The following is a 17,546-nucleotide window of genomic DNA, read 5'->3' on the forward strand; positions in this document are numbered from 1 at the left end:
ACTGTATCCCTTGGACCTTCTTATTGACGATGAAACACAGAAATTGCATCGGAAATAAATACAATAGGCACAATGCCGACTGAAGTACATGAAGACTGACTCTTCTTACTGGCTATGTTTTGAACCAATCCTGTGACACTAGTTATAGATTCCGATGCTTCACTCCAGGTTTTCTGTTGCCCTTGGACCTACCTATTGACGAATAAATACAGAAGTGTCATCGGAATTAAATACAAAATGCACAATGATGTCTTAATTACAAGAAGACTGACTCTTCTAACTGACTATGTTTTGAACCATTCCTGTGACTCTAGTTATAGCTTCCGATGCTTCACTTCAGGTTTACTGTATCCCTTGGACCTTCTTATTGACGATGAAACACAGAAATTGCATCGGAATTAAATAGAAAAGGCACAAAGCCGACTTAAGTACAAGAACACTGACTCATCTTACTGTCTACGTTTTGAACCGTCTCTGTGACTCTAGTTATAGATTCCGATGCTTCACTCCTGGTTTACTGTTTCCCTTGGACCTTATTGACGATGAAACACAGAAATTGCATCGGAATTAAATACAAAAGGCACAATGCCGACTTAAGTACAAGAAGACTGACTCATCTCACTGTCTGTGTTTTGAACCGTCCCTGTGACTCTAGTTATAGTTTCCGATGTTTCACTCCAGGTTTAATGTATCCCGTGGACCTTCATATTGACGATGAAACACAGAAATTGCATCGGAAATAAAAACATAAGGCAGAATGCCGAATTAAGTACATGAAGACTGACTCTTCTTACTGACTATGTTTTGAACCATTCCTGTGACACTAGTTATAGATTCCGATGCTTCACTCCAGGTTTACTGTACCCCTTGGACCTTCTTATTGACGATGAAACACAGAAATTGCATCGGAATTAAATACAAAAGGCACAATGCCGACTTAAGTACAAGTATACTGACTCATCTTACTGTCTATTTTTGACCCGTCCCTTTGACTCTAGTTATAGATTCCGATGCTTCGCTCCAGGTTTACTGCATCCCTTGGACCTTCGTTTTGACGATGAAACACAAAAATTGCATCGTAATTAAATACAAAAGGCACAATGCCGATTTAAGTACAAGAAGACCCACTCATCTTACTGTCCATGTTTTGAACCATTCATGCGACACTAGTTATAGATTCCGATGCTTTACTTCAGGTTTACTGTACCCCTTGGACCTTCTTATTGACGATGAAACACAGATATTGCATCGGAATTAATTATAAAAGGCACAATGCCGACTTAAGTACAAGAAGACTGACTCTTCTTACTGACTATGTTTTGAACCATTCCTGTGACACTAGTTATAGATTTCGATGCTTCACTCCAGGTTTACTGTGTCCCTTGGACCTTCTTATTGACGATGAAACACAGAAATTGCATCGGAATTAAATACAAAAGGCACAATGCCGACTTAAGGACAAGAAGACTGACTCTTCTTACTGTCTATGTTTTGACCCGTCCCTGTGACTCTAGTTATAGATTCCGATGCTTCACTCCATGTTTACTGCATCCCTTGGACCTTCGTATTGACGATGAAACACAGAAATTGCATCGGAATTAAATACAAAAGGCACAATGCCGACCTAAGTACAAGAAGACTGACTCTCCTTACTGACTATGTTTTGAACCATTCCTGTGACACTAGTTATAGATTTCGATGCTTCACTTCAGGTTTACTGTATCCCTCTGACCCTCTTATTGACGATGAAACACAGAAATTGCATCGGAATTAAATACAAAAGGCACAATGTCGAATTAAGTACAAGAAGACTGACTCTTCTTACTGTCTATGTTTGACCTAGTCCTGTGACACTAGTTATAGACTCCGATGCTTCACTCCAGGTTTACTGTATCCCTTGGACCTTCTTATTGACGATGAAACACAGAAATTGAATCGGAATTAAATACAAAAGGCACAATGCGACTTAACTACATGAAGACTGACTCTTCGTACTGTCTATGTTTGAACCATCCCTGTGACACTAGTTATAGATTCAGATGCTTCACTCCAGGTTTACTGTGTCCCTTGGACCTTCTTATTGACGATGAAACACAGAAATTGCATCGGAATTAAATACAATAGGCACAATGCCGACTTAAGTACAAGAAGACTGACTCTTCTTACTGTCTATGTTTTGAACCATTCCTGTGACACTAGTTATAGATTCCTGTGCTTCACTCCAGGTTTAGTGTATCAGTTGGACCTTCTTATTGACGATGAAACACAGATATTGCATCGGAATTAAATAGAAAACGCACAATGCCGACTTAAGTACAATAAGACTGTTCTTCTTACTGTTTATGTCTGGAACCATTCCTGTGACACTAGTTATAGATTCCGATGCTTCCTTCAGGTTTACTGTATCCCTCTGATCTTCTTATTGACGATGAAACACAGAAATTGCATCGGAATTAAATACAAAATGCACAATGCCGAATTAAGTACAAGAAGACTGATTCTTCTTACTGTCTATTTTTGAACCACTCCTGTGATTCTAGTTATAGACTCCGATGCATCACTCCAGGTTTACTGTATCCCTTGGACCTCCTTATTGACGATGAAACACAGAAATTGCATCGGAATTAAATACAAAAGGCACAATGATTACTTAAGTAAAAGAAGTCTGACTCATCTTACTGTCTATGATTTGAATCATTCCTGTGACACTAGTTATAGATTCCGTTGCTTCACTCCAGGTCACTGTATCCCTTGGACCTTCTTGTTAACGATGAGACACAGAAATTGCATCTGAATTAAATAGAAAATGCACAATGATGACTTAAGTACAAGAAGACTGACTCTTCTAACTGACTATGTTTTAAACCATTCCTGTGACACTAGTTATAGATTCCGATGCTTCACTCCAGGTTTACTGTACCCCTTGGAGCTTCTTATTGACGATGAAACACAGAAATTGCATCGGAATTAAATACAAAAGGCACAATGCCGACTTAAGGACAAGAAGACTGACTCTTCTTATTGACTATGGTTTGAACAATTCCTGTGACACTAGTTATAGATTCCGATGCTTTACTTCAGGTTTACAGTATCCCTCTGACCTTCTTATTGCCGATGAATCACAGAAATTGCATTGGAATTAAATACAAAAGGCACAATGCGACTTAAGTACATGAAGACTGACTCTTCGTACTGTCTATGTTTGAACCATCCCTGTGACACTAGTTATAGATTCAGATGCTTCACTCCAGGTTTACTGTGTCCCTTGGACCTTCTTATTGACGATGAAACACAGAAATTGCATCGGAATTAAATACAATAGGCACAATGCCGACATAAGTACAAGAAGACTGACTCTTCTTACTGTCTATGTTTTGAACCATTCCTGTGACACTAGTTATAGATTCCTGTGCTTCACTCCAGGTTTACTGTATCAGTTGGACCTTCTTATTGACGATGAAACACAGATATTGCATCGGTATTAAAGAGAAAAGGCAAAATGCCGACTTAAGTACAACAAGACTGATTCTTCTTACTGTTTATGTTTTGAACCATTCCTGTGACACTAGTTATAGATTCCGATGCTTCACTTCAGTTTTACTGTATCCATTGGACCTCCTTATTGACGATGAAACACAGAAATTGCATCGGAATTAAATACAAAAGGCACAATGCCGACTCAAGTACATGAAGACTGACTCTTCTTACTGTCTATGTTTAGAACCACCGTGTGACACTAGTTATAGATTTCGATGCTTCACTCCATGTTCACTGTATCCCTTGGACCTTCTTATTGACGATGAAACACAGAAATTGCATCGGAATTAAATACAATAGGCACAATGCCGACTTAAGTACATGAAGACTGACTCTTCTTACTGTCTATGTTTTGAACCATTCCTGTGACACTAGTTATAGACTTCGATGCTTCACTCCAGGTTTACTGTATCCCTTGGACCTTCTTATTGACGATGAAACACAGAAATTGAATCGGAATTAAATACAAAAGGCACAATGCGACTTAAGTACATGAAGACTGACTCTTCGTACTGTCTATGTTTGAACCATCCCTGTGACACTAGTTATAGATTCAGATGCTTCACTCCAGGTTTACTGTGTCCCTTGGACCTTCTTATTGACGATGAAACACAGAAATTGCATCGGAATTAAATACAATAGGCACAATGCCGACTTAAGTACAAGAAGACTGACTCTTCTTACTGTCTATGTTTTGAACCATTCCTATGACACTCGTTATAGATTCCTGTGCTTCACTGCAGGTTTACTGTATCAGTTGGACCTTCTTATTGACGATGAACCACAGATATTGCATCGGAATTAAATAGAAAATTCACAATGCCGACTTAAGTAAAATAAGACTGATTCTTCTTACTGTTTATGTTTTGAACCATTCCTGTGACACTAGTTATAGATTCCGATGCTTCACTTCAGTTTTACTGTATCCATTGGACCTTCTTATTGACGATGAAACACAGAAATTGAATCGGAATTAAATACAAAAGGCACAATGCGACTTAAGTACATGAAGACTGACTCTTCGTACTGTCTATGTTTGAACCGTCCCTGTGACACTAGTTATAGATTCAGATGCTTCACTCCAGGTTTACTGTGTCCCTTGGACCTTCTTATTGACGATGAAACACAGAAATTGCATCGGAATTAAATACAATAGGCACAATGCCGACTTAAGTACATGAAGACTGACTCTTCTTACTGTCTATGTTTTGAACCATTCCTGTGACACTAGTTTTAGACTCCGATGCTTCACTCCAGGTTTACTGTATCCCTTGGACCTTCTTATTGACGATGAAACACAGAAATTGAATCGGAATTAAATACAAAAGGCACAATGCGACTTAAGTACATGAAGACTGACTCTTCGTACTGTCTATGTTTGAACCGTCCCTGTGACACTAGTTACAGATTCAGATGCTTCACTCCAGGTTTACTGTGTCCCTTGGACCTTCTTATTGACGATGAAACACAGAAATTGCATCGGAATTAAATACAATAGGCACAATGCCGACTGAAGTACATGAAGACTGACTCTTCTTACTGGCTATGTTTTGAACCATTCCTGTGACACTAGTCAAAGATTCCGATGCTTCACTTCATGTTCACTGTATCCCTTGGACCTTCTTATTGACGATGAAACACAGAAATTGCATCGGAAATAAATACAATAGGCACAATGCCGACTGAAGTACATGAAGACTGACTCTTCTTACTGGCTATGTTTTGAACCAATCCTGTGACACTAGTTATAGATTCCGATGCTTCACTCCAGGTTTTCTGTTGCCCTTGGACCTACCTATTGACGAATAAATACAGAAGTGTCATCGGAATTAAATACAAAATGCACAATGATGTCTTAATTACAAGAAGACTGACTCTTCTAACTGACTATGTTTTGAACCATTCCTGTGACTCTAGTTATAGCTTCCGATGCTTCACTTCAGGTTTACTGTATCCCTTGGACCTTCTTATTGACGATGAAACACAGAAATTGCATCGGAATTAAATAGAAAAGGCACAAAGCCGACTTAAGTACAAGAATACTGACTCATCTTACTGTCTACGTTTTGAACCGTCTCTGTGACTCTAGTTATAGATTCCGATGCTTCACTCCTGGTTTACTGTTTCCCTTGGACCTTATTGACGATGAAACACAGAAATTGCATCGGAATTAAATACAAAAGGCACAATGCCGACTTAAGTACAAGAAGACTGACTCATCTCACTGTCTGTGTTTTGAACCGTCCCTGTGACTCTAGTTATAGTTTCCGATGTTTCACTCCAGGTTTAATGTATCCCGTGGACCTTCATATTGACGATGAAACACAGAAATTGCATCGGAAATAAAAACATAAGGCAGAATGCCGAATTAAGTACATGAAGACTGACTCTTCTTACTGACTATGTTTTGAACCATTCCTGTGACACTAGTTATAGATTCCGATGCTTCACTCCAGGTTTACTGTACCCCTTGGACCTTCTTATTGACGATGAAACACAGAAATTGCATCGGAATTAAATACAAAAGGCACAATGCCGACTTAAGTACAAGTATACTGACTCATCTTACTGTCTATTTTTGACCCGTCCCTTTGACTCTAGTTATAGATTCCGATGCTTCGCTCCAGGTTTACTGCATCCCTTGGACCTTCGTTTTGACGATGAAACACAGAAATTGCATCGTAATTAAATACAAAAGGCACAATGCCGATTTAAGTACAAGAAGACCCACTCATCTTACTGTCCATGTTTTGAACCATTCATGCGACACTAGTTATAGATTCCGATGCTTCACTTCAGGTTTACTGTACCCCTTGGACCTTCTTAGTGACGATGAAACACAGATATTGCATCGGAATTAATTATAAAAGGCACAATGCCGACTTAAGTACAAGAAGACTGACTCTTCTTACTGCTAATGTTTTGATCCAATACTGTGACAGTAGTTATAGATTCCGATGCTTCACTCCAGGTTTTCTGTATCCCTTGGACCTACTTATTGACGAATAAAAACAGAAGTGTCATCGGAATTAAATGCAAAATGCACAATGATGACTTAAGTACAAGAAGACTGACTCTTCTTACTGTCTATGTTTGAACCATTCCTGTGACACTAGTTATAGATTCCGATGTTTCACTTCAGGTTTACTGTATCCCTCTGACCTTATTGACGGTGAAACACAGAAATTACATCGGAATTAAATACGAAAGGCACAATGCCAACTTAAGTACATGAAGACTGACTTTTCTTACTGACTATGTTTTGAACCAATACTGTGACACTAGTTATAGATTCCGATGCCTCACTTCAGGTTTACTGTATCCCTCTAATCCTTCTTATTGACGATGAAACACAGATATTGCACCGGAATTAAATACAAAGGGCACAATGCCGACTTAAGTACAAGAAGACTGACTCTTCTTACTGTCTATATTTTGAACCATTCCATTGACACTAGTTATAGAATCCGTAGGCTCACTTCAGGTTTACCGTATCCCTTGGACCTTCTTATTGTCGATGAAACACAGAAATTGCATCGGAAAGAAATACAAAATGCACAATGCCGACTTAAGTACAAGAAGACTGACTCATCTTACTGTCTGTGTTTTGAACCGTCCCTGTGACTCTAGTTATAGTTTCCGATGTTTCACTCCAGGTTTACTGTATCCGTTGGACCTTCTTATTGACGATGAAACACAGAAATTGCATCGGAAGTAAAAACATAAGGCACAATGCCGAATTAAGTACATGAAGACTGACTCTTCTTACTGACTATGTTTTGAACCATTCCTGTGACACTAGTTATAGATTCCGATGCTTCACTCTAGGTTTACTGTACCCCTTGGACCTTCTTATTGACGATGAAACACAGAAATTGCATCGGCATTAAATAGAAAAGGCACAACGCCGACTTAAGTACAAGAAGACTGACTCTTCTTACTGACTAAGTTTTGAACCAATCCTGTGACACTAGTTATAGATTCCGATGCTTCACTTCAGGTTTACTGTATCCCTTGGACCTTCTTATTGACGATGAAACACAGAAATTGCATCGGAATGAAATACGAAAACCACAATACCGACTTAAGTACAAGAAGACCGACTCTTTTTACTGACTATGTTTTGAACCATTCCTGTGACACTAGTTATGGATTCCGATGCTTCACTACAGGTTTACAGTATCCCTTGGACCTTCTTATTGACGATTAAACACAGAAATTGCATCGGAATTAAATACAAAAGGCACAATGCCGACTTAAGTACAAGTATACTGACTCATCTTACTGTCTATTTTTGACCCGTCCCTGTGACTCTAGTTATAGATTCCGATGCTTCGCTCCAGGTTTACTGCATCCCTTGGACCGTCGTATTGTCGATGAAACACAGAAATTGCATCGTAATTAAATACAAAAGGCACAATGCCGACTTATGTACAAGAAGACTGACTCTTCTTCCTGACTATGTTTTGAACCATTCCTGTGACACTAGTTATAGATTTCGATGCTTCACTTCAGGTATACTGTATCCCTCTGACCCTCTTATTGACGATGAAACACAGAAATTGCATCGGAATTAAATACAAAAGGCACAATGTCGAATTAAGTACAAGAAGACTGACTCTTCCTACTGTCTATGTATTGAACCATTCCTGTGACACTAGTTATAGATTCCGAAACGTCACTTCAGGTTTACTGTATCCCTTGGACCTTCTTATTGACGATGAAACACAGGAATTGCATCGGAATGATATACAAATAGCACAATACCGACTTAAGTACAAGAAGACTGACTCTTTTTACTGACTATGTTTTGAACCATTCCTGTGACACTAGTTATAGATTCCGATGCTTCACTACAGGTTTACTGTGTCCCTTGGACTTTCTTGTTGACGATGAAACACAGAAATTGCACCGGAATTAAATACAATATTCACAATGCCGACTTAAGTACAAGGAAACTGACTCTTCTTACAGTCTATGTTTTGAACCATTCCTGTGACACTAGTTATAGATTCCGGTGCTTCACTCCAGGTTTACTGTATCAGTTGGACCTTCTAATTGACGATGAAACACAGATATTGCATCGGAATTAAATAGAAAAGGCACAATGCCGACTTAAGTACAATAAGACTGACTCTTCTTACTGTTTATGTTTTGAACCATTCCTGTGACACTAGGTATAGATTCCGATGCTTCACTTCAGGTTTACTGTATCCCTTGGACCTTCTTATTGACGATGAAACACAGAAATTGCATGGGAATTAAATACAAAAGGCACAATGCCGACTTAAGTACATGAAGACTGATTCTTCTTACTGTCTATGTTTTGAACCACCCTGTGACACTAGTTATAGATTCCGATGCTTCACTTCAGGTTTACTGTGTCCCTTGGACCTACGTATTGATGATGAAACACAGAAATTGCATCGGAATTAAATACAATAGGCACAATGCCGACTTACGTACATGAATACTGACTCTTCTTACTGACTATGTTTTGAACCATTCCTGTGACACTAGTCATAGATTCCGATGCTTCACTGCATGTTTACTGTATCCCTTGGACCTTCTTATTGACGATGAAACACAGAAATTGCATCGGAATTAAATACAAAAGGCACAATGCCAACTAAAGTACAAGAAGACTGACTCTTCTTACAGTCTATGCCTTTAACCATTCCTGTGACACTAGTTATAGTTTCCGGTGCTTCACTCCGGGTTTACTGTATACCTTGGACCTTCTTATTGACGATGAAACTCAGATATTGTATCGGAATTAATTATAAAAGGCACAATGCCGACTTAAGTACAAGAAGACTGACTCTTCTTACTGCTAATGTTTTGAACCATTCCTATGACACTAGTTATAGATTCCGATGCTTCATTCCAGGTTTTCTGTATCCCTTGGACCTTCTTATTGACGATTAAATACAGAAGTGGCATCGGAATTAAATTCAAAATGCACAATGATGACTTAAGTACAAGAAGACTGACTCTTCTAACTGACTATGTTTTGAACCATTCCTGTGACTCTAGTTATAGATTCCGATGCTTCACTTCAAGTTTACTGTATCCCTTGGACCTTCTTATTGAAGGTGAAACACAGAAATTGCATCGGAAATAAATTGAAAAGGCACAATGCCGACTTAACTACAAGTAGACTGACTCTTCTTACTGACTATGTTTTTAACCATTCCTCTGACACTAGTTATAGATTCCGATGATTCACTTCAGGTTTACTGTATCCCTCTGATCTTCTTATTGACGATGAAACACAGAAATTGCATCGGAATTAAATACAAAAGGCACAATGCCGACTTAAGTACAAGTACACTGACCCTTCTTACTGTCTATGTTTTGAACCATTCCTCAGACAGTAGTTATAGATTACGATGCTTCACTTCAGGTTTACTTTATCCCACTGATCTTCTTATTGACGATGAAACACAGAAATTGCATCGGAATTAAATACAAAAGGCACAATGCTGATTTAAGTACCAGAAGACTGACTCTTTTTACAGACTATGTTTTGAACCATTCCTGTGACACTAGTTCTAGATTCCGATGCTTCACTCCCATTTACTGTATCCCTTGGACCTTCTTATTGACGATGAAACACAGAAATTGCATCTGAATTAAATACGAAAGGCACAATGCCGACTTAAGGACAAGAAGACTGACTCTTCTTACTGACTATGTTTTGAACAATTGCTGTGACACTAGTTATAGATTCCGATGCTTCACTTCAGGATTACTGTATCCCTCTGACCTTCTTATTGCCGATGAATCACAGAAATTGCATCGGAATTAAATACAAAAGGCACAATGCGGACTTAAGTACAAGAAGACTGACTCTTCTTACTGTCTATGTTTGAACCATTCCTGTGACACTAGTTATAGATTCCGATGCTTCACTTCAGGTTTACTGTATCCCTCTGACATTATTGATGGTGAAACACAGAAATTGCATCGGAAGTAAAAACATAAGGCACAATGCCAAATTAAGTACATGAAGTCTGACTCTTCTTACTGACTATGTTTTGAACCATTCCTGTGACACTAGTTATAGATTCCGATGCTTCACTCCAGGTTTACTGTACCCCTTGGACCTTCTTATTGACGATGAAACACAGAAATTGCATCGGCATTAAATAGAAAAGGCACAACGCCGACTTAAGTACAAGAAGACTGACTCTTCTTACTGACTATGTTTTGAACCAATCCTGTGACACTAGTTATAGATTCCGATGCTTCACTTCATGTTTACTGTATCCCTTGGAGCTTCTTATTGACGATGAAACACAGAAATTGCATCGGAATGAAATACAAAAACCACAATACCGACTTAAGTACAAGAAGACTGACTCTTTTTACTGACTATGTTTTGAACCATTCCTGTGACACTAGTTATGGATTCCGATGCTTCACTACAGGTTTACTGTATCCCTTGGACCTTCTTATTGACGATTAAACACAGAAATTGCATCGGAATTAAATACAAAAGGCACAATGCCGACTTAAGTACAAGTATACTGACTCATCTTACTGTCTATTTTTGACCCGTCCCTGTGACCCTAGTTGTAGATTCCGATGCTTCGCTCCAGGTTTACTGCATCCCTTGGACCGTCGTATTGACGATGAAACACAGAAATTGCATCGTAATTAAATACAAAAGGCACAATGCCGACTTAAGTACAAGAAGACTGACTCTTCTTACTGACTATGTTTTGAACCATTCCTGTGACACTAGTTATAGATTTCGATGCTTCACCTCAGGTATACTGTATCCCTCCACCCTCTTTTTGACGATGAAACACAGAAATTGCATCGGAATTAAATACAAAAGGCACAATGTCGAATTAAGTACAAGAAGACTGACTCTTCCTACTGTCTATGTATTGAACCATTCCTGTGACACTAGTTATAGATTCCGAAGCTTCACATCAGGTTTACTGTATCCCTTGGATCTTCTTATTGACGATGAAACACAGGAATTGCATCGGAATGAAATACAAATAGCACAATACCGACTTAAGTACAAGAAGACTGACTCTTTTTACTGACTATGTTATGAACCATTCCTGTGACACTAGTTATAGATTCCGATGCTTCACTACAGGTTTACTGTGTCATTTGGACCTTCTTATTGACGATGAAACACAGAAATTGCACCGGAATTAAATACAATATTCACAATGCCGACTTAAGTACAAGGAGACTGACTTTTCTTACAGTCTATGTTTTGAACCATTCCTGTGACACTAGTTATAGATTCCGGTGCTTCACTCCAGGTTTACTGTATCAGTTGGACCTTCTAATTGACGATGAAACACAGATATTGCATCGGAATTAAATAGAAAAGGCACAATGCCGACTTAAGTACAATAAGACTGACTCTTCTTACTGTTTATGTTTTGAACCATTCCTGTGACACTAGTTATAGATTGCGATGCTTCACTTCAGGTTTACTGTATCCCTTGGACCTTCTTATTGACGATGAAACACAGAAATTGCATCGGAATTAAATACAAAAGGCACAATGCCGACTTAAGTACATGAAGACTGACTCTTCTTACTGGCTATGTTTTGAACCACCCTGCAACACTAGTTATAGATTCCGTTGCTTCACTTCAGGTTTACTGTGTCCCTTGGACCTACGTATTGATGATGAAACACAGAAATTGCATCGGAATTAGATACAATAGGCACAATGCCGACTTAAGTACATGAATACTGACTCTTCTTACTGACTATGTTTTGAACCATTCCTGTGACACTAGTCATAGATTCCGATGCTTCACTGCATGTTTACTGTATCCCTTGGACCTTCTTATTGACGATGAAACACAGAAATTGCATCGGAATTAAATACAAAAGGCACAATGCCGATTAAAGTACAAGAAGACTGACTCTTCTTACAGTCTATGTCTTTAACCATTCCTGTGACACTAGTTATAGTTTCCGGTGCTTCACTCCAGGTTTACTGTATACTTTGGACCTTCTTATTGACGATGAAACTCAGATATTGCATCGGAATTAATTATAATAGGCACAATGCCGACTTAAGTACAAGAAGACTGACTCTTCTTACTGCTAATGGTTGAACCATTCCTGTGACACTAGTTATAGATTCCGATGCTTCACTCCAGGTTTTCTGTATCCCTTGGACCTTCTTATTGACGATTAAATACAGAAGTGGCATCGGAATTAAATACAAAATGCACAATGATGACTTAAGTGCAAGAAGACTGACTCTTCTAACTGACTATGTTTTGAACCATTCCTGTGACTCTAGTTATAGATTCCGATGCTTCACTTCAGGTTTACTGTATCCCTTGGACCTTCTTATTGAGGGTGAAACACAGAAATTGCATCGGAATTAAATAGAAAAGGCACAATGCCGACTTAACTACAAGTAGACTGACCCTTCTTACTGACTATGCATTGAACCATTCCTGTGACACTAGTTATAGATTCTGATGCTTAACTTCAGGATTACTGTGTCCCTCTGACCTTCTTAGTGACGATGAAACACAGAAATTGCATCGGAATTAAATACAATAAGCACAATGCCGACTTAAGTACAAAAATACTGACTCATCTTACTGTCTATGTTTTGAACCGTCCCTGTGACACTAGTTATGGGTTCCGATGTTTCACTCCAGGTTTACTGTATCCTTTGGACCTTCTTATTTGAGGATGGAACACAGATATTGCATCGGAATTAAATACAAAAGGCACAATGCCGACTTAAGTACAAGAAGACTGACTCTTCTTACTGACTATGTTTTTAACCATTCCTCTGACACTAGTTATAGATTCCGATGCTTCACTTCAGGTTTACTGTATCCCTCTGATCTTCTTATTGACGATGAAACACAGAAATTGCATCGGAATTAAATACAAAAGGCACAATGCAGACTTAAGTACACGTAGACTGACCCTTCTTACTGTCTATGTTTTGAACCATTCCTCAGACAGTAGTTATAGATTCCGATGCTTCACTTCAGGTTTACTTTATCCCACTGATCTTCTTATTGACGATGAAACACAGAAATTGCATCGGAATTAAATACAAAAGGCACAATGCCAATTTAAGTACCAGAAGACTGACTCTTCTTACTGTCTACTTTTGAACCATTCCTGTGACACTAGTTATTGACTCCGATGCATCACTCCAGGTTTACTGTATCCCTAGGTCCTCCTTATTGACGATGAAACACAGAAATTGCATCGGAATTAAATACAAAAGGCACAATGATTACTTAAGTAGAGGAAGTCTGACTCTTCTTACTGTCTATGATTTGAACCATTCCTGTGACACTAGTTATAGATTCCGTTGCTTCACTCTAGGTTTACTGTATCCCTTAGACCATCTTGTTGACGATGAAACACAGAAATTGCATCAGAATTAAATAAAAAATGCACAATGATTACTTAAGTACAAGAAGACTGACTCTTCTAACTGACTATGTTTTGAACCATTCCTGTGACTCTAGTTATAGACTCCGATGCTTCACTTCAGGTTTACTGTATCCCTTGGACCTTCTTATTGACGATGAAACACAGAAATTGCTTCGGAAATAAATACAAAAGGCACAATGCCGACTTAAGTACATGAAGACTGACTCTTCTTACTGACTATGTTTTGAACCATTCCTGTGACACTAGTTCTAGATTCCGATGCTTCACTCCAAGTTTACTGTATCCCTTGGACCTTCTTATTGACGATGAAACACAGAAATTGCATCGGAATTAAATACGAAACGCACAATGCCGACTTAAGGACAACAAGACTGACTCTTCTTACTGACTATGTATTGAACAATTCCTGTGACACTAGTTATAGATTCCGATCCTTCACTTCAGGATTACTGTATCCCCCTGACCTTGTTATTGCCGATGAATCACAGAAATTGCATCGGAATTAAATACAAAAGGTACAATGCCGACTTAAGTACAAGAAGACTGACTCTTCTTACTGTCTATGTTTGAACCATTCCTGTGACACTAGTTATAGATTCCGATGCTTCACTTCAGGTTTACTGTATCCCTCTGACCTTATTGACGGTAAAACACAGAAATTGCATCGGAATTAAATACGAAAGGCACAATGCCTACTTAGGTACAAGAAGACTGACTCTTCTTACTGACTATGTTTTGAACCGTCCCTGTGACTCTAGTTATAGTTTCCGATGTTTCACTCCAGGTTTACTGTATCCCTTGGACCTTCTTATTGACGAAGAAACGCAGAAATTGCATCGGAAATAAAAACAAAAGGCACAATGCCGACTAAAGTACATGAAGACTGACTCTTCTTACTGACTATGTTTTGAACCATTCCTGTGACACTAGTCATAGATTCCGATGCGTCACTCCATGTTTACTGTATCCCTTGGATCTTCTTATTGACGATGAAACACAGAAATCGCATCGGAATTAAATACAAAAGGCACAATGCCGACTAAAGTGCAAGAAGACAGACTCTTCTTACAGTGTATGTTTTAAACCATTCCTGTGACACTAGTTATAGTTTCCGGTGCTTCACTCCAGGTTTACTGTATACCTTGGACCTTCTTATTGACGATGAAACACAGATATTGCATCGGAATTTATTATAAAAGGCACAATGCCGACATAGGTACAAGAAGACTGACTCTGCTTACTGCTAATGTTTTGAACCATTCCTGTGGCACTAGTTATAGATTCCGATGCTTCACTCCAGGTTTTCTGTATCCCTTGGACCTTCTTATTGACGATTAAACACAGAAGTGGCATCGGAATTAAATCCAAAATGCACAATGATGAATTAAGTACAAGATGACTGACTCTTCTAACTGACTATGTTTTGAACCATTCCTGTGACTCTAGTTATAGATTTCGATGCTTCACTTCAGGTTCACTGTATCCCTTGGACCTTCTTATTGACGATGAAACACAGAAATTGCATCGGAATTAAATAGAAAAGGCACAATGCCGACTTAACTACAAGAAGATTGACTCTTCTTACTGACCGTGCAATGAACCCTTCCTGTGACACTAGTTATAGATTCCGATGCTTAACTTCAGGATTACTGTATCCCTCTGACCTTCTTAGTGACGATGAAAGACAGAAATTGCATCGGAATTAAATACAAAAAGCACAATGCCGACTTAAGTACAAGAATACTGACTCATCTTACTGTCTATGTTTTGAACCGTCCCTGTGACACTAGTTATGGATTCCGATGTTTCACTCCAGGTTTACTGTATCCTTTGGACCTTCTTATTTGACGATGAAACACAGAAATTGCATCGGAATTAAATACAAAAGGCACAATGCCGACTTAAGTACAAGAAGACTGACTCTTCTTACTGACTATGTTTTGAACCAATCCTCTGACACTAGTTCTAGATTCCGATGCTTCACTTCAGGTTTACTGTATCCCTCTGATCTTCTTATTGACGATGAAACACAGAAATTGCATCGGAATTAAATACAAAAGGCACAATGCCGAATTAAGTACAAGAAGACTGACTCTTCTTACTGTCTATTTTTGAACCATTCCTGTGACACTAGTCATAGACTCCGATGCATCACCCCAGGTTTACTGTATCCCTAGGACCTCCTTATTGACGATGAAACACAGAAATTGCATCGGAATTAAATACAAAAGGCACAATGATTACTTAAGTAAAAGAAGTCTGACTCTTCTATCTGACCATGTTTTGAACCATTCCTGTGACTCTAGTTATAGATTCCGATGCTTCACTTAAGGTTTACTGTATCCCTCGGACCTTCTTATTGACGATGAAACACAGAAATTGCATCGGAATTAAATACAAAATCCACAATGCCGACTAATGTACAAAAAGGCTGACTCTTCTTACAGTCTATGATTTGAACCATTCCTGTGACACTAGTTATAGATTCCGTAGCTTCACTCCAGGTTTGCTGTATCCCTTGGACCTTCTTGTTGACGATGAAACACAGAAATTGCATCAGAATTAAACAGGAAATGCACAATGATGACTTAAGTACAAGAAGGCTGACTCTTCTAACTGACTATGTTTTGAACCATTCCTGTGACTCTAGTTATAGATTCCGATGCTTCACTTCAGGTTTACTGTATCCCTCGGGCTTCTTATTGACGATGAAACACAGAAATTGCATCGGAATTAAATAGAAAAGGCACAATGCCGACTTAAGTACAAGAATCCTGACTGATCTTACTGTCTATGTTTTGAAACGTCCCTGTGACTCTAGTTATAGATTCCGATGCTTCACTCCTGGTTTACTCTATCCCTTGGACCTTCTTATTGACGATAAAACACAGAAATTGCATCGGAAGTAAAAACAAAAGGCACAATGCCGACTTAAGTACATGAAGACTGACTCTTCTTACTGACTATGCTTTGAACCATTCCTGTGACACTAATTATAGATTCCGATGCTTCACTTCAGGTTTTCTGTCTCCCTCTGACCTTCTTATTGCCGATGAATCACAGAAATTGCATCGGAATTAAATACAAAAGGCACAATGCCGACTTAAGTACAAGACGACTGACACTTCTTACTGTCTATGTTTGAACCATTCCTGTGACACTAGTTATAGATTCCGATGCTTCACTTCAGGTTTACTGTATCCCTCTGACCTTATTGACGGTGAAACACAGAAATTGCATCGGAATTAAATACGAAAGGCACAATGCCAACTTAAGTACAAGAAGACTGACTCTTCTTACTGACTATGATTTGAACCATTCCTGTGACACTAGTTATAGATTCCGATGCTTCACTCCAGGTTTACTGTGTCCCTTGGACCTTCTTATTGACGATGAAACACAGAAATTGCATCGGAATTAAATACAAAAGGCACAATGCCGACTTAAGTACATGAAGACTGACCCTTCCTACTGACTATGTTTTGAACCATTCCTGTGACACTAGTCATAGATTCCGATGCTTCACTCCATGTTTACTGTATCCCTTGGATCTTCTTATTGACGATGAAACACAGAAATTGCAT

The sequence above is a fragment of the Schistocerca americana genome, unplaced genomic scaffold (genome assembly GCF_021461395.2).
Source record: "Schistocerca americana isolate TAMUIC-IGC-003095 unplaced genomic scaffold, iqSchAmer2.1 HiC_scaffold_54, whole genome shotgun sequence".
Taxonomy (NCBI): Eukaryota; Metazoa; Arthropoda; class Insecta; order Orthoptera; family Acrididae; genus Schistocerca; species Schistocerca americana.